This window comes from Pseudophryne corroboree, chromosome 2, assembly GCF_028390025.1.
Source record: "Pseudophryne corroboree isolate aPseCor3 chromosome 2, aPseCor3.hap2, whole genome shotgun sequence".
NCBI classification, from domain to species: domain Eukaryota; kingdom Metazoa; phylum Chordata; class Amphibia; order Anura; family Myobatrachidae; genus Pseudophryne; species Pseudophryne corroboree.
This window is the reverse complement of record NC_086445.1, coordinates 651,757,404-651,771,294: the sequence shown is the minus strand read 5'-3', so window position 1 is coordinate 651,771,294 and position 13,891 is coordinate 651,757,404. Positions and strand designations below refer to the sequence as shown.

The following is a 13,891-nucleotide window of genomic DNA, read 5'->3' as shown; positions in this document are numbered from 1 at the left end:
GTATTAAATCTAACTGTCCTTTTCCAAACCCATAATGATTACCTGGTGCATTACCACCCTCCACTTACCACTGCTTTATCACTTCTCCAGGCTTAATACATCTGCCCAACTATTCCACTTCAGCTCAACTTCCTCGGGAGACCTATCCAAATGGATGACCTGTAGCATTTACACAATATAGTAGATGGTCCCAATCATTTAGTGATCCAACTTTACATGTTCTCACTTTCTGACAATTCTTTGTGTACAAATACAGTATACGGGTAAATTTAATAGGGTACAAGATTGTTCTCGCCTAGGTTGGCTGCGAGTTTTGTGCGAGAACGCATAACAACTCACTGGATGTATTAGCCTGAGAGTTACAATACCTACCTAACTTCGAAAATTTCGCCAATATACCGTTGAGTTTCAGTACATTGGGGGGTTTTGTGATGTCTCCATAGTAAGCATGGGTATTACAAGTCACCTGATTTTAACATCAATAGCCCTACATATAATAAGATCCCTACATATAATAAACCTGGTTTTCCGCTTTACACAGTGAGGGTTTAGAAGGAGCTAGGTGGAGAGAAGAGTAGTTTGGGGGTGGAGAATATTATTACAAATTGATCTGTCTTTGTGCATTCGTCTGTGTGAGTAAACCATGCTTAGCTAGGTTGGTGGTTACCCGTGTTGGGATTCAATTCACTCGGGCAGAACAGAATAAATAAAAACTAAGTCCTTATTATGACAGCACAACACCATGACATGTTCACATGGTACAGGGTAATTGGTAGCATGTATCCTCCAGAAGCCTCTTGCAGTCAGCATCCAAAAATAACAATCTCAAAAATCTGCATCCTAACCAATACCGTTAGCCAAACAGTCCTGTGTCCCGCAGCCTCGGGTACTGTCTCACATTGAGGCTGTCCTGGTAGGGTTTTCTCAGGTGGCACAGTGATGCACACAGGGTTTCCTTCTGATGTCTGTTTCACAGGATCCACTACAATAGAGTCCACTCCACTGAGAACTGCTCTCCTTATATAGGGTATGGGGCCCAGGGTCGACAGTGTCTAGGTTGTAATGCAGATCGACACATGAAATAGGTTGACACACAGGTCAACACATGAAATAGGTCGACACAGTCATTGGGAAAAAGGTCGACGAGTTTCTTATGTTTTTTTTGTGTTTTCTTCGTAAAGTGACCAGGAACCCCAATTAGTGCACCGTGTCCCCTCGCAGCTTCGGCCAAGGTGCCTCGTTCCGCTACTGCTGCACTCTGCATAGGTTACCGTTCCCAATTGTAGTCCATGTGGATCATAAAGTATGTAAAAGTCCCCCCCCCCCCCCCCCCCGATTAAAAAAAAAAAGATAAAAAAATCATGTCTACCTTTTTCCATGTTGACCTTGTTCATGTCGACCTAATGGCAGTGTTGACCTATTTCTGGTGTCTACTTAGTCACTGTTGACCAATAGGCGTTGACCTAAGTGCTGTCAACCCAGACTCTGGATACCCGTTATATATCTGACTGGCAGATCCCCTATGGTACCAAATAGTCTACTCAGGGGATTGGGTCAAGATATCCCAATCCTATTTCAGCCAGTATAGTGCAATGGAGAACCATTGTACTGTACATCTTCTGGGAGTTCTAACCTAATAACTTCCCAGATTACCTGGTGACCTAGATAAATAACTTGAGCGTGTCCCATAAAACGTGCTGTCTCACAGCACCAAAAGGAATCCTCAGCCTCTTGCCTCCCATCCAATCATCACCACATCTTTCCATCAAAATTGATTCCTGTGCTTCCAGAAGTACATTCATCCCCACGCAGATAGCTAGACGTTGGGTGCTGAGTCCCATGGATGCCACAGTCACTGATGCTGCCACTCAGACTTGGAGCTGCTGGAAGAGTGCCTCTTCCCATTCCCCCATCAGTATGTTGGCATAGGATAATGCGAATTTCATGCCCAAGGCAGTCCCCTGCCTTTGGAGATGTCATCCTCAAATTTAAAGAATTTATGTTCTAGTATATATTTTATAATAAACCTGTTTTAATATGGGAGAAATCTTGTCTTGATTAAGAACCTTTTTTTTTATTTTATTTTTATTGTTTTTAAACATTTATGTATTTTATTGAATTGATCAAAATTGGCAAGAAACTGATTTGTATCATATTGGGTGCATTTGGTATGAGGGTCTCATTTTAGAAAATGTACTCATGGACCGTTCCTGAGGAAGAAATATGATCTGTACAATTTGGCTAATACAAAACGGTCATTGGGCGATTGAAGTGTTTGGAATAAATTTAGCACCCCTCAGGACCAACAACTATGTATGTGTATGTATATGTGTGTATAGAGATATATATATGTGTGTGTGTGTGTGTATATATATATGTGTATGTATGTGTGTATATATATATATATATATATATATATATATGTGTGTGTGTATGTATATATATATATATATACATATATATGTGTGTGTGTGTATATATATATATATATATATATATGTGTGTGTGTGTGTGTGTATGTATATATGTATGTATATATTTATTAATGTGTGTATCTATTAATGTGTATGTGTGTGTATAGATATATATATATATATATATATATATATATATATATATATAAAAAGTAGGGGGGAAAATTATTGCGCCACTTGTGTACAACACCAGATGATCCAAGATCCACGTGTAGTTAATATAAATAACACTCCCTAGGGATTAACACAGGGCGTCAGCTGTCCCCCAGAAACACAGGGATGGTGGTTCCCTGAAGCAACGGATAAAACACACAGGGGGGGTGGGGGATATAGCGACCAACGGTGTCTTAAAATAATTCGATAAAAGTGGATCTAAAAGTATATATAAAATGAGTAACCAGATCAAAATGAATCTAAAAAAGGGGGGATTTTATTTATACACTAAAACAAACAATGATTATACATTTATGCTAAAAAATTTGAGCAGCAAATCTTCTTTAAAAAATGGGATACAAACAGAAAACACAATGCAATAAATACCAGTTAAAATGAATGTTAATATGTAAAACAATTTTAACTTAACTTGGTATGAGGTCACTGCCAGGTAGCCCAACGCGTTTCGTCATTTAGACTTCATCAAGGGGTAAAGGCAGAGTGGGACTGAGCTTCTATTTATACTAGTACTAATCATATAGTAATTGTGACATCACTTCCTGTTAATTAATCATGATATTGTTAGATGGGTTACAAACTTGTATTTATACATATCTAGTGGTCTTATTTTCTAGTATATATATACATGATGTTTGTGCAGTGTTTGTAGAGCAGGTTTGGTGTTGGAGAGCTTTAAAAAACTCTTGTAGAGGCGCCGGCGGATCTTTGCCGCCCCACTTCCGGTTTTCGTCCGTCGCGTCATTTCCGCCCCACTTCCGGTAAGCGATTGCGCATGCGCCCGCGGCTGTAGACGTTGGAGACCAGCAGTTCTTATGAGTCTTGTTCTCAGGAACATCATTGCGGCGGCCATCTTTAAAGGGATTTGTTCATATAAGGTTTCACACGGCAGCCATATTTGCGGGGTCCATGATCAGAGACATATGTCTTATTTCTCCAGTATAATGCATAAAAATAGATAGAAAAACGGGGATTAATCAGTATTGATACTACTATTGTAAACTATACATTGTAAAGTGATAAATACATATATATATATATAAAGTGCAGAGTGCAGGCTAAAGGTAATGGTATATATTTAAATATATAAAGTGCTGAGTGCAATATTAAATTATTATGATGCAGATAGTGTGATATATATTCAACTGACATGCTCATGTAGGCTATATTAACATCAGTTTGGTTACAGTACCTGATCTTCCCAGATGGTCTCCCTGGTCTGGTACTGATCAGGCCCGACACTGCTTCGCTTCCAAGATCGGACGAGATTGTGCCTTTCCAGTGTGGTCTGACTGTAATAATCACTTTTTACCTTACATGTGTCAATCTTCATACATCAATACAGCTGTGAGGTGATATATTCGGAAATAAGGAAATAGTGTGGATGGGGAGGGGGGGGGAGGGGGGAAGGGTCTATAAGGTGAGGATCCAACCGTGATAATCCAACGGCTCTAATTTTCACAGGAACGGAGCGAATTCGTAATAGTCATTGAATCCCTTCGGGTGGAGTGTTTGTAATTGGAAAATCCAAAACATTTCTCTGCGTGAGAGTTTATTGGCCAGGTCGCCACCTCTTTCTCCCAACTTCACGAGTTCGATTGCTTTAAAAGTTAATGCCTCCGGATTGGAATTGTGTGCAAGGTTGAAGTGTTTGGATACTGCGTGATTGTCCATTTTATTTTTTATATTGCGGACATGTTCCTGTATCCTTATTTTCAGCGGTCTCTTCGTTTTTCCTACATATTGTTTTCCACAGTCACATTCTAATAAATAAATCACAGATTGTGTATTACAATTTATGAAGTCCTTAATCTTGTATTCCTCCTTCTTTTCTGCGTCCGAGAATGTTTTCCTTACTGGGTGTAGGTACCTGCAGATGTTGCACCGGCCGCATTTAAAAGAACCAGTGCATCTTGGCATTTTTGATTCTTCTTCAACTCCCTTGTGTAGCATACTGGGGGCCAGGATATCTTTTAGATTTTTTGATTTCCTGAAGACGATTTCGGGGCGAGGAGGCAGTATTTCTTTGAGGACTGGGTCCATTAAGAGGATTCCCCAGTTGTTGTTAAATGAGTCTCTAATAATTTTCTCATGACGGTTGAAGGTGGTGATGAATGGAACGGATTCTTTCTTGGTTTTTTTCTGTTTATATTCTAGCAGGGTTGATCTCTCCAAAGCTTTTGCTTTGAGAGCAGCTTCTTCCACAATGGTAGCTGGGTATTCTTTGTTCTTGAATCTCTCTTTGTATTTCTCTATTTGGGTGTCACATTCTTCCTGGTTGCTGCAGTTCCTCTTTATTCTATTAAATTGAGAAAAGGGGATATTATTTTTCCATTTCTTCAGGTGGTTACTCTTATAGTGCAGGTAACTGTTTGTATCAACCTGCTTGATGTAATTCTTAGTTTCGACTCTTCCTTCCTTCCCTGTTAAGATCACGTCGAGGAATTCAATTGACTCTTTATTAAGTTTAGAAGTGAAAATGAGATTCATCTCGTTGGTACTCAGGAATTCCAGGAATTTATAAAATCGTTCTTCAGTGCCATCCCAAACAATTAAAATGTCGTCTATGTAACGACGATAAAAGATAATGTGATTCTTAAAATCATGGTTACCATAGATAAAATTCTTCTCCCAACTACCCATAAAAAGATTAGCAAAACTCGGTGCAAAAATCGTGCCCATTGCAGTCCCACAGCGTTGTAAGTAAAAATGATCTAAAAACTTAAAATAATTATGCTGAAGAATAAAATACATGACGTCACATAAAAAATCTTTATGGATGGCTGTTAATGAGGTGTCAGTTTCCATAAATTCTTTGCATGCTGTTACACCTTTCTTATGGTCTATGCAAGTGTACAATGATTGCACATCTATTGTTGCCCAACTGTAGGTGTCTTTCCATTCAAAGTCTTTCAGGGAGTTCAGCACAGCTGTGGTGTCTTTTAAATACGAAGGTAGCTCTTTCACATAGGGTTTTAGGAAGACATCGACGTACTCCGATAAATTTGATGTAAGCGAGTCGATACCCGCCACGATAGGTCTTCCGGGTGGATTGGTCAAGTTCTTATGGATTTTGGGCAAGAAATAAAAAATAGGGGTAGTGGGGTCGGATTTCATTAGAAATTGGAATTCTTCCTTTGTAATTATCTCATTTCGTAGACCGTGTATTAGTAGTGTTCTTAGTTCTCCAACAAACACATCTTTGGGGTCACCAGACAGTTTGGTATATGAGACATCATCTCCCAATAATCTCAGTGCTTCCTTAGTATATTTCTCACGGTCCATGATAACCAGGCCCCCCCCTTTATCAGCTTGTTTTATGACAATTCCCTTATTTTTCTGTAGCTTTTTTAATGCCTCACTCTCCCGGTTGGTAATGTTCTTCTCTTTAATCTTCTCCAGGTTGGTCTCACATAGGTCTTTCTTAACCAGTTCATAAAAAATGCTTACATTACTCCCCTTTGACTCCAATGGATAAAATTTTGAGGTCGGTTTTAGACCTGATTTTGACTGATTTTTATAGTTGCTAATCACAGCATCCTCTTTCCTCAGAAAATGTCTTTTAAGTGTCAGTTTTCTGATAAATTTGTTTAAATCGATGAAGGTCTCAAATTTGTTGAGACCCCCCGTGGGTGCAAACGTCAGGCCTTTATTCAGTAAGGATATTTCTGGTTCCGACAGTTTATGTTCTGATAGATTAAAAATTCCATTGTCTTTTGTTTCCGTCACTAGAATGTTCTTTTTTTGTTCTCGTTCCCTCCTACTGCCCCGTTTTCCTCTTCTTCTGTATATCTTCTTTTGAGAGGTGAAGCGTGGTAAACATCTTCCTTCAGGGGATTTCTTGCGGCTTCTTTTGGTCGTGTTCCTGTTCTTTGGGCTAAAAAAGTCTGATCACTTTTAGAGTTGAGTCTTTGTAGTGCTGTAAATCTATTCTGCATCCTTAGTGTTGGAGATGGTGTATTCATTTCTGGATTCCGTAGTGGTTTACCTTTGGTTGGTATGGTTTTCCAGTATTGTCTACTAGTTTGATTCATTTGTTGGTTCATGGTTCCAAACCTGCTCCAGTTTTTTATTTTTCCTTGTTCGTAATCCAACTTGTCCCTGAGAAATTTTTTCTCCTTATTCTTCGTGACCTCTTCTTCTATGTGTTCCATTTTTCTGTAGAGAACCTTTTCATTAATCTTGTAATCCTCTTTATCTTTAAAGGGTTCAAGTTCACTTTCTTTGCACTTGATGTTCTTCTCTAATTCTAAGAGGGAGTTCTTCTTCTCATCAATCAGCAATTTCATTAGGTCAATGGAACAATTGTGTAGTGTTTTATCCCATTTTTCTAAAAAGGCTGCATCCAGGTTACCGAATGTTGGTTGTTTTAGGAGTCTAAGCCCTCTTGGAATTCTGTCAACTGAAATATAATGCTCTAGGCCCTTTATATCCCACCATGTTTTAACTTCTTTGGTGAGGAGTCTTTCTATGCCCCAAAACAATTAATCTAAATCACCAGGTGGGGAGGGTTCACTAGATTGCTGTTTTTCATTAAATATCTTTTGGCACCAGTTTTGTCTCTTGGTTGCCCGATCTGAGTTTCTCCACATTCTAAAATGGGTTGTAGTGCACCAGGCAGCAATAAAAATTAATACCAAAGGATTTAAAAAGTAGGGGGGAAAATTATTGCGCCACTTGTGTACAACACCAGATGATCCAAGATCCACGTGTAGTTAATATAAATAACACTCCCTAGGGATTAACACAGGGCGTCAGCTGTCCCCCAGAAACACAGGGATGGTGGTTCCCTGAAGCAACGGAAAAAACACACAGGGGGGGTGGGGGATATAGCGACCAACGGTGTCTTAAAATAATTCGATAAAAGTGGATCTAAAAGTATATATAAAATGAGTAACCAGATCAAAATTAATCTAAAAAAGGGGGGATTTTATTTATACACTAAAACAAACAATGATTATGCATTTATGCTAAAAAATTACTAAAATTTGAGCAGCAAATCTTCTTTAAAAAATGGGATACAAATAGAAAACACAATGCAATAAATACCAGTTAAAATGAATGTTAAAAATATGTAAAACAATTTTAACTTAACTTGGTATGAGGTCACTGCCAGGTAGCCCAACGCGTTTCGTCATTTAGACTTCATCAAGGGGTAAAGGCAGAGTGGGACTGAGCTTCTATTTATACTAGTACTAATCATATAGTAATTGTGACATCACTTCCTGTTAATTAATCATGATATTGTTAGATGGGTTACAAACTTGTATTTATACATATCTAGTGGTCTTATTTTCTAGTATATATATACATGATGTTTGTGCAGTGTTTGTAGAGCAGGTTTGGTGTTGGAGAGCTTTAAAAAACTCTCTTGTAGAGGCGACGGCGGATCTTTGCCGCCCCACTTCCGGTTTTCGTCCGTCGCGTCATTTCCGCCCCACTTCCGGTAAGCGATTGCGCATGCGCCCGCGGCTGTAGACGTTGGAGACCAGCAGTTCTTATGAGTCTTGTTCTCAGGAACATCATTGCGGCGGCCATCTTTAAAGGGATTTGTTCATAAAAGGTTTCACACGGCAGCCATATTTGCGGGGTCCATGATCAGAGACATATGTCTTATTTCTCCAGTATAATGCATAAAAATAGATAGAAAAACGGGGATTAATCAGTATTGATACTACTATTGTAAACTATACATTGTAAAGTGATAAATACATATATATATAAAGTGCAGAGTGCAGGCTAAAGGTAATGGTATATATTTAAATATATAAAGTGCTGAGTGCAATATTAAATTATTATAATGCAGATAGTGTGATATATATTCAACTGACATGCTCATGTAGGCTATATTAACATCAGTTTGGTTACAGTACCTGATCTTCCCAGATGGTCTCCCTGGTCTGGTACTGATCAGGCCCGACACTGCTTCGCTTCCAAGATCGGACGAGATTGGGCCTTTCCAGTGTGGTCTGACTGTAATAATCACTTTTTACCTTACATGTGTCAATCTTCATACATCAATACAGCTGTGAGGTGATATATTCGGAAATAAGGAAATAGTGTGGATGGGGTGGGGGAGGGGGGGGGGGGGGCGGGTAAGGTAGTGGAGGGGGGGAAGGGTCTATAAGGTGAGGATCCAACCGTGATAATCCAACGGCTCTAATTTTCACAGGAACGGAGCGATTTCGTAATAGTCATTGAATCCCTTCGGGTGGAGTGTTTGTAATTGGAAAATCCAAAACATTTCTCTGCGTGAGAGTTTATTGGCCAGGTCGCCACCTCTTTCTCCCAACTTCACGAGTTCGATTGCTTTAAAAGTTAATGCCTCCGGATTGGAATTGTGTGCAAGGTTGAAGTGTTTGGATACTGCGTGATTGTCCATTTTATTTTTTATATTGCGGACATGTTCCTGTATCCTTATTTTCAGCGGTCTCTTCGTTTTTCCTACATATTGTTTTCCACAGTCACATTCTAATAAATAAATCACAGATTGTGTATTACAATTTATGAAGTCCTTAATCTTGTATTCCTCCTTCTTTTCTGCGTCCGAGAATGTTTTCCTTACTGGGTGTAGGTACCTGCAGATGTTGCACCGGCCGCATTTAAAAGAACCAGTGCATCTTGGCATTTTTGATTCTTCTTCAACTCCCTTGTGTAGCATACTGGGGGCCAGGATATCTTTTAGATTTTTTGATTTCCTGAAGACGATTTCGGGGCGAGGAGGCAGTATTTCTTTGAGGACTGGGTCCATTAAGAGGATTCCCCAGTTGTTGTTAAATGAGTCTCTCTATATATATATATATATAATCAGCGAAATGGTGTACAGGTGCGCTGGTCAATGTTCAGTTTCCACTTAGAAAATGGAAAAGAAACCTCAATGTCGTCAAAACTCTGGGATATGGCCCTGGGTTTATAGTCTTTCAAAAAAACGCTGCACACCTCCTATAGAAACTCCGGACTCCTGGAGTGAGATACTCTAGATACAAAAACAAAAGGAGGGGCGCACATTTTATTTGAAACAAGTAAAATCCCTTTAACAAAGGATCCACATTAACACATAAGAGCACTGTGACATGGAATCCACATTAAATGAATGAGACCCGTACCGAGGTTCTCACCCGTGTGGACTGGTTACCACATCATGTATACAAAATGAAAGTTCCAATATCTACCTGCCGGAAAGAGCTGTGCTGCACTGGGAACCGGGACCTCACACCACGCCAGTGGCTTACAGGACAACGCCGCGGCTCGTCGGGACACCAATACAGGCAGAAGGCACAGATCGGTGCTCAGCTTGGAGGCGGGTACGTCTAGCAGGCCACGTGTCTACTAGTTTCGCATATAGCTTCGTCAGGAGGCCCTCGCTGTGCCACATACATATATGTACCAATCATCCAAAAACGAGAAATAATTATTTCGATACAAAATTGAGACAGTCAGAAATAAATTTGTTTTTTTATCGCTTACAGTGGTATCACAGTCTAAAACCTTCCTTACGGCTGAAATACCCTTATGCGGGATCGCAGTGTACAAGGCTTGTACATCATCCGTACACCAGCTATATGAATCTTGCCATTCTAACTTATTAATAATTTACATGTTTCATATGCAAGTGTAAATTTAATATATACTTTTTAATATGAATATCAACATATTCTGAAATTCTAGATGTTGTAGACCCAATGCCAGCCACAACGGGGCGTCCTGGTAGGTGTTTTATTTTTATGTAGTTTAGGCAAATGATAAAATGTTGCCAAATTAGGATATTCATTATATAGATAATTGTATTCCTCTTGATTAATGCATTTATCAGTAAGCCCTTTTTGTAATAGATCTATAAGTTCTATCAAAAAGGCTGGTGTCGGATCTTTTTCAAGTTTTCGATCAGAATTAAAATCACATAAAAGGTTATGTTCTTCTGCAATATAATAGTCTCTGTCTAGAACTACCATTCCCCCCCCCCCCCCCCCCCCCCCTTGTCAGCACTTTTAATAACAATCTCACTATTGGATGCAAGATCTTTTAATGCTTTATATTCCTGAGTTGACAAGTTTCTAGTATTTAACTCCTCAATCTCTTTTTTAATTAAATTGGAAAACATGTCAGTGTTATGGGCCTTTAGACTTAATGTATTTTTGAACTTTAAACCTGAATGAAAACTAGATTTATCTGTCTCCCAACTCTTAAGAATAGCATCTTTTTTTCTCAAAAAAATGTTGCTTAAGGGTAAGTCGTCTATTGTATAGATTTAAATCAATATACAAATTAAATGTATTAATTCCAAAAGTAGGGGCATAGGAGAGGCCTTTTTTAAGAAACTGTATTTCTGCAGAGGATAATGATGTTTTAGAAAGGCTAAAGACACTGATTTCTTATTTTTGGTTCCCTTTTTGACAGCTCTTTTTCCTCGTTTTCTCCCCACCGTCGTTTTTGTGCTAGGGGGTAGTTGGATTTTTTATTTTGTCTCCAACTCTGTTCATGTTTCTGACTCCTATTCTGTGTCCTAAAAAATTCCTCTGTGAATGACTGTCGTCGGCAAAATTACGTAAAGGTTCAAAGCGGTTATTATGAACAAAATTTCCTGGTCTCTCATCTATTCGGAAATTTAGCATATTTAGCAGTCTGCCTAGGAGTCTGCCACTGAGTGTAATTGTCATTCCTTCTCATATTAGATCTTTGTATATGGGAATTTGTTCTCTCAAAATGACGCTGTATGGGACTCTCATTTCTATAGTTACTCATACGTCTCTTAGGAATAGACATAATTTTCCTGTCTGCTATGTTGATTGACATCTTTTTTAAGGTGCTAAGTATGCACCTGATCCCCGTCATAATCGTTCTTATCCCTCTGGAATTTACGGGACTTAGTATCGATAACTTTTTCCTCAATATTAGAAACTTTTCTATTTCTTTTTCATCCACTAGGGGTCACTGGAGTACTCGGAATATGGACGGTGCGTAGCAAAGGAAGGCACATTTAAATATTTAAATGAGCAACCCTCCTCTTCCCTCCTCCATACTCCCAGGATCCTCAGTGTTTTTATGTGCCTCAAGGAAGCACATCATGAGCTGAAAGCTCAAGTTTGATTTTACTTTTTACACTTTCATTTTTGATTGATTTTACAGACAATACCTTCCCCACTTACTAAGAAGTGTGGGTCCGGAATTGTACTGCCTCCAGCCGCTGCTGACACGTGGGCGCTTGCAGGAGAAGCACGGCCGTGTCAGCCAGGCAGCATGCGGTCCCTTCCCCACTTACAGAGAAGTGAGGGTCCGGGATTGAGCGGCCACCTCCTCCACATGTACACGCTGGGTGGAGGAGATTTCAGAGGAGTCATAATTTTTTTCTAACAGGCGCTTTCAGCGCTGCTGCCGCAAGACGAAGGAGAGACTGCATGCGGTTAGCTTCCACAGCTTCCGCAAGGTTAGTGCACTCCCCCAGTACTGCACGCTCCCAGACACACAGCAGGTGCTGGGAGCGTGGTCTTCCACCGCTGGCCGCCCGCTCCATGCTCCCCGCTGGCCGCCGCTACAGACACCCCGCTGGCCGCCGCTACTTAAACCCTGCTAGCCGCCCGATGCCTGCCTCACTGCCCGCCCGGCGCTCAGGCCGCACATCGTTCTCAGCGGGAGCACTCTGATCACAGTGCGCTCCCGCTGCCCGCTATTCAGCCCAGCCACGGACAGACAGGCTGCCGCCGCTGGGCTTCTGCATTCGTCCCCCGCTGCTCTCCGGCTCCCCTCCGCTAGCTATATCCGTGGGAGAGGGGAGAGCACTACGGCTGCACAGGGGGAGATCGCGGGACACGGGGGGGGGGGGGGGGGGGGATGATTATATCCGCAGGTATCTTGATTGCAGGCATATGTTATAAATAATATGCGTATGTTATATCTAATTTATGCATGGTAATTTATTACACATATTGTAGTATGTCATATATACGTAGGGAGTATATTACATATGTATATATAGGCGGTAATATGTAATGGATGCCTGATCTGTTGTGACTAACATTACTGTAAATTGGAAATTAATTTCTATTGTTTATTGTTCTTATGCTTAACATATGGTGAAAGCACATGGCACTACGCACATGGCTGGACAGCATTTTAACTCAATTTCCTGTTTCTTTGTCCAGGAAATTTTTCTACAGTCCTACAACACTTCCCCACTAGAGGAGCAGGGGTGGTGTTAGGAATTTTCTGTCACAAGAAAGTGTGCAGCAATACTTTTCTAGTTTATGTACACGTTACTTATCTAAGGGAATCCACGTGCACAGTGGGAATACCAATCCGCATCCGTACATATATCCTAATCCTATTTGGGCGGCTACATCTAACTGTTTATAACGAAGTCACATGCTCATCTGGAGGGTCATGTATTCTCTGTAAGAGCGCTGCGGAATATGTGTGCGCTATATAAATAACTGATAAGTAAATAATAAATAAACAGTACCCATCAGAGGGCGCATGCTAACATCGGCTGTGTGGTACAAAAAGATTCAATGCCAGACGCAAGGTTCTGAGTTTTTAATGCACTAAGGAACCTATTTCAAATGCAAGCGTTCCTATAGGATAGAACGCAGCGAGCGCCTGTGCGGGCGTGTGTGTGTGTGTGTGTGTTCATTGTTCTAATTCTATTATTCAACCATTCACTATACCAGAGTCTATGACAGCATTTATTGGTGTCAAAACTGTCCAGGTCCCACTTGCACCTACACTTAATGACTAGTCAGAGTGGACATTCCACCTATGCTAAAGGCAATGTCTATGCTGTAGTTGTGGTTTGGGTTACAGACATTATAGTCGCAGATAGAAAGTTTCAGTTCTCACGCTCCGGCGTGAAAGTCTATTTACAGCCATTGCCACACCAATTCTTACAAAACTGCACCAGGGTTCAAATCTTTTAAACCTCAGTCTTTTCCAGTTGTCCTACAACACACGACACGACTACACGTGGTCGAGAAGGTGGTTTAACCGTCGTTCAGACACAACGGCTGCTGACAAGCCAATGGCATGGCAAGTTTTTTAATTGTCTTGTTTCTTCTTTTGTGCAAGCAATTCTTCTGATGTCTCATTCGACATTATTACTGAAATCCACAGATCTGCGGTTACATAATTAGTGTTCAATCACACATAGAGTTCCATTGTCTACCACCTTTGCTGTGGTTTGTCAAGGCTAGATCCAAAACTAGCCAGCCTGTGTCAGAAGACAAAAAGGCAGTTCTGTAGACCGCAATTCAGTG

At 40.4% G+C, this 13,891-nt stretch overlaps 2 pseudogenes; both read right to left on the bottom strand.

Moving 5' to 3' along the window:
• Positions 1–3,825: 3,825 nt before the first annotated feature.
• On the bottom strand, positions 3,826–3,945 carry LOC135052312 (5S ribosomal RNA; annotated as a pseudogene).
• A 4,561-nt stretch (positions 3,946–8,506) lies between these two features.
• On the bottom strand, positions 8,507–8,626 carry LOC135051809 (5S ribosomal RNA; annotated as a pseudogene).
• Between the last annotated feature and the right edge of the window lie 5,265 nt (positions 8,627–13,891).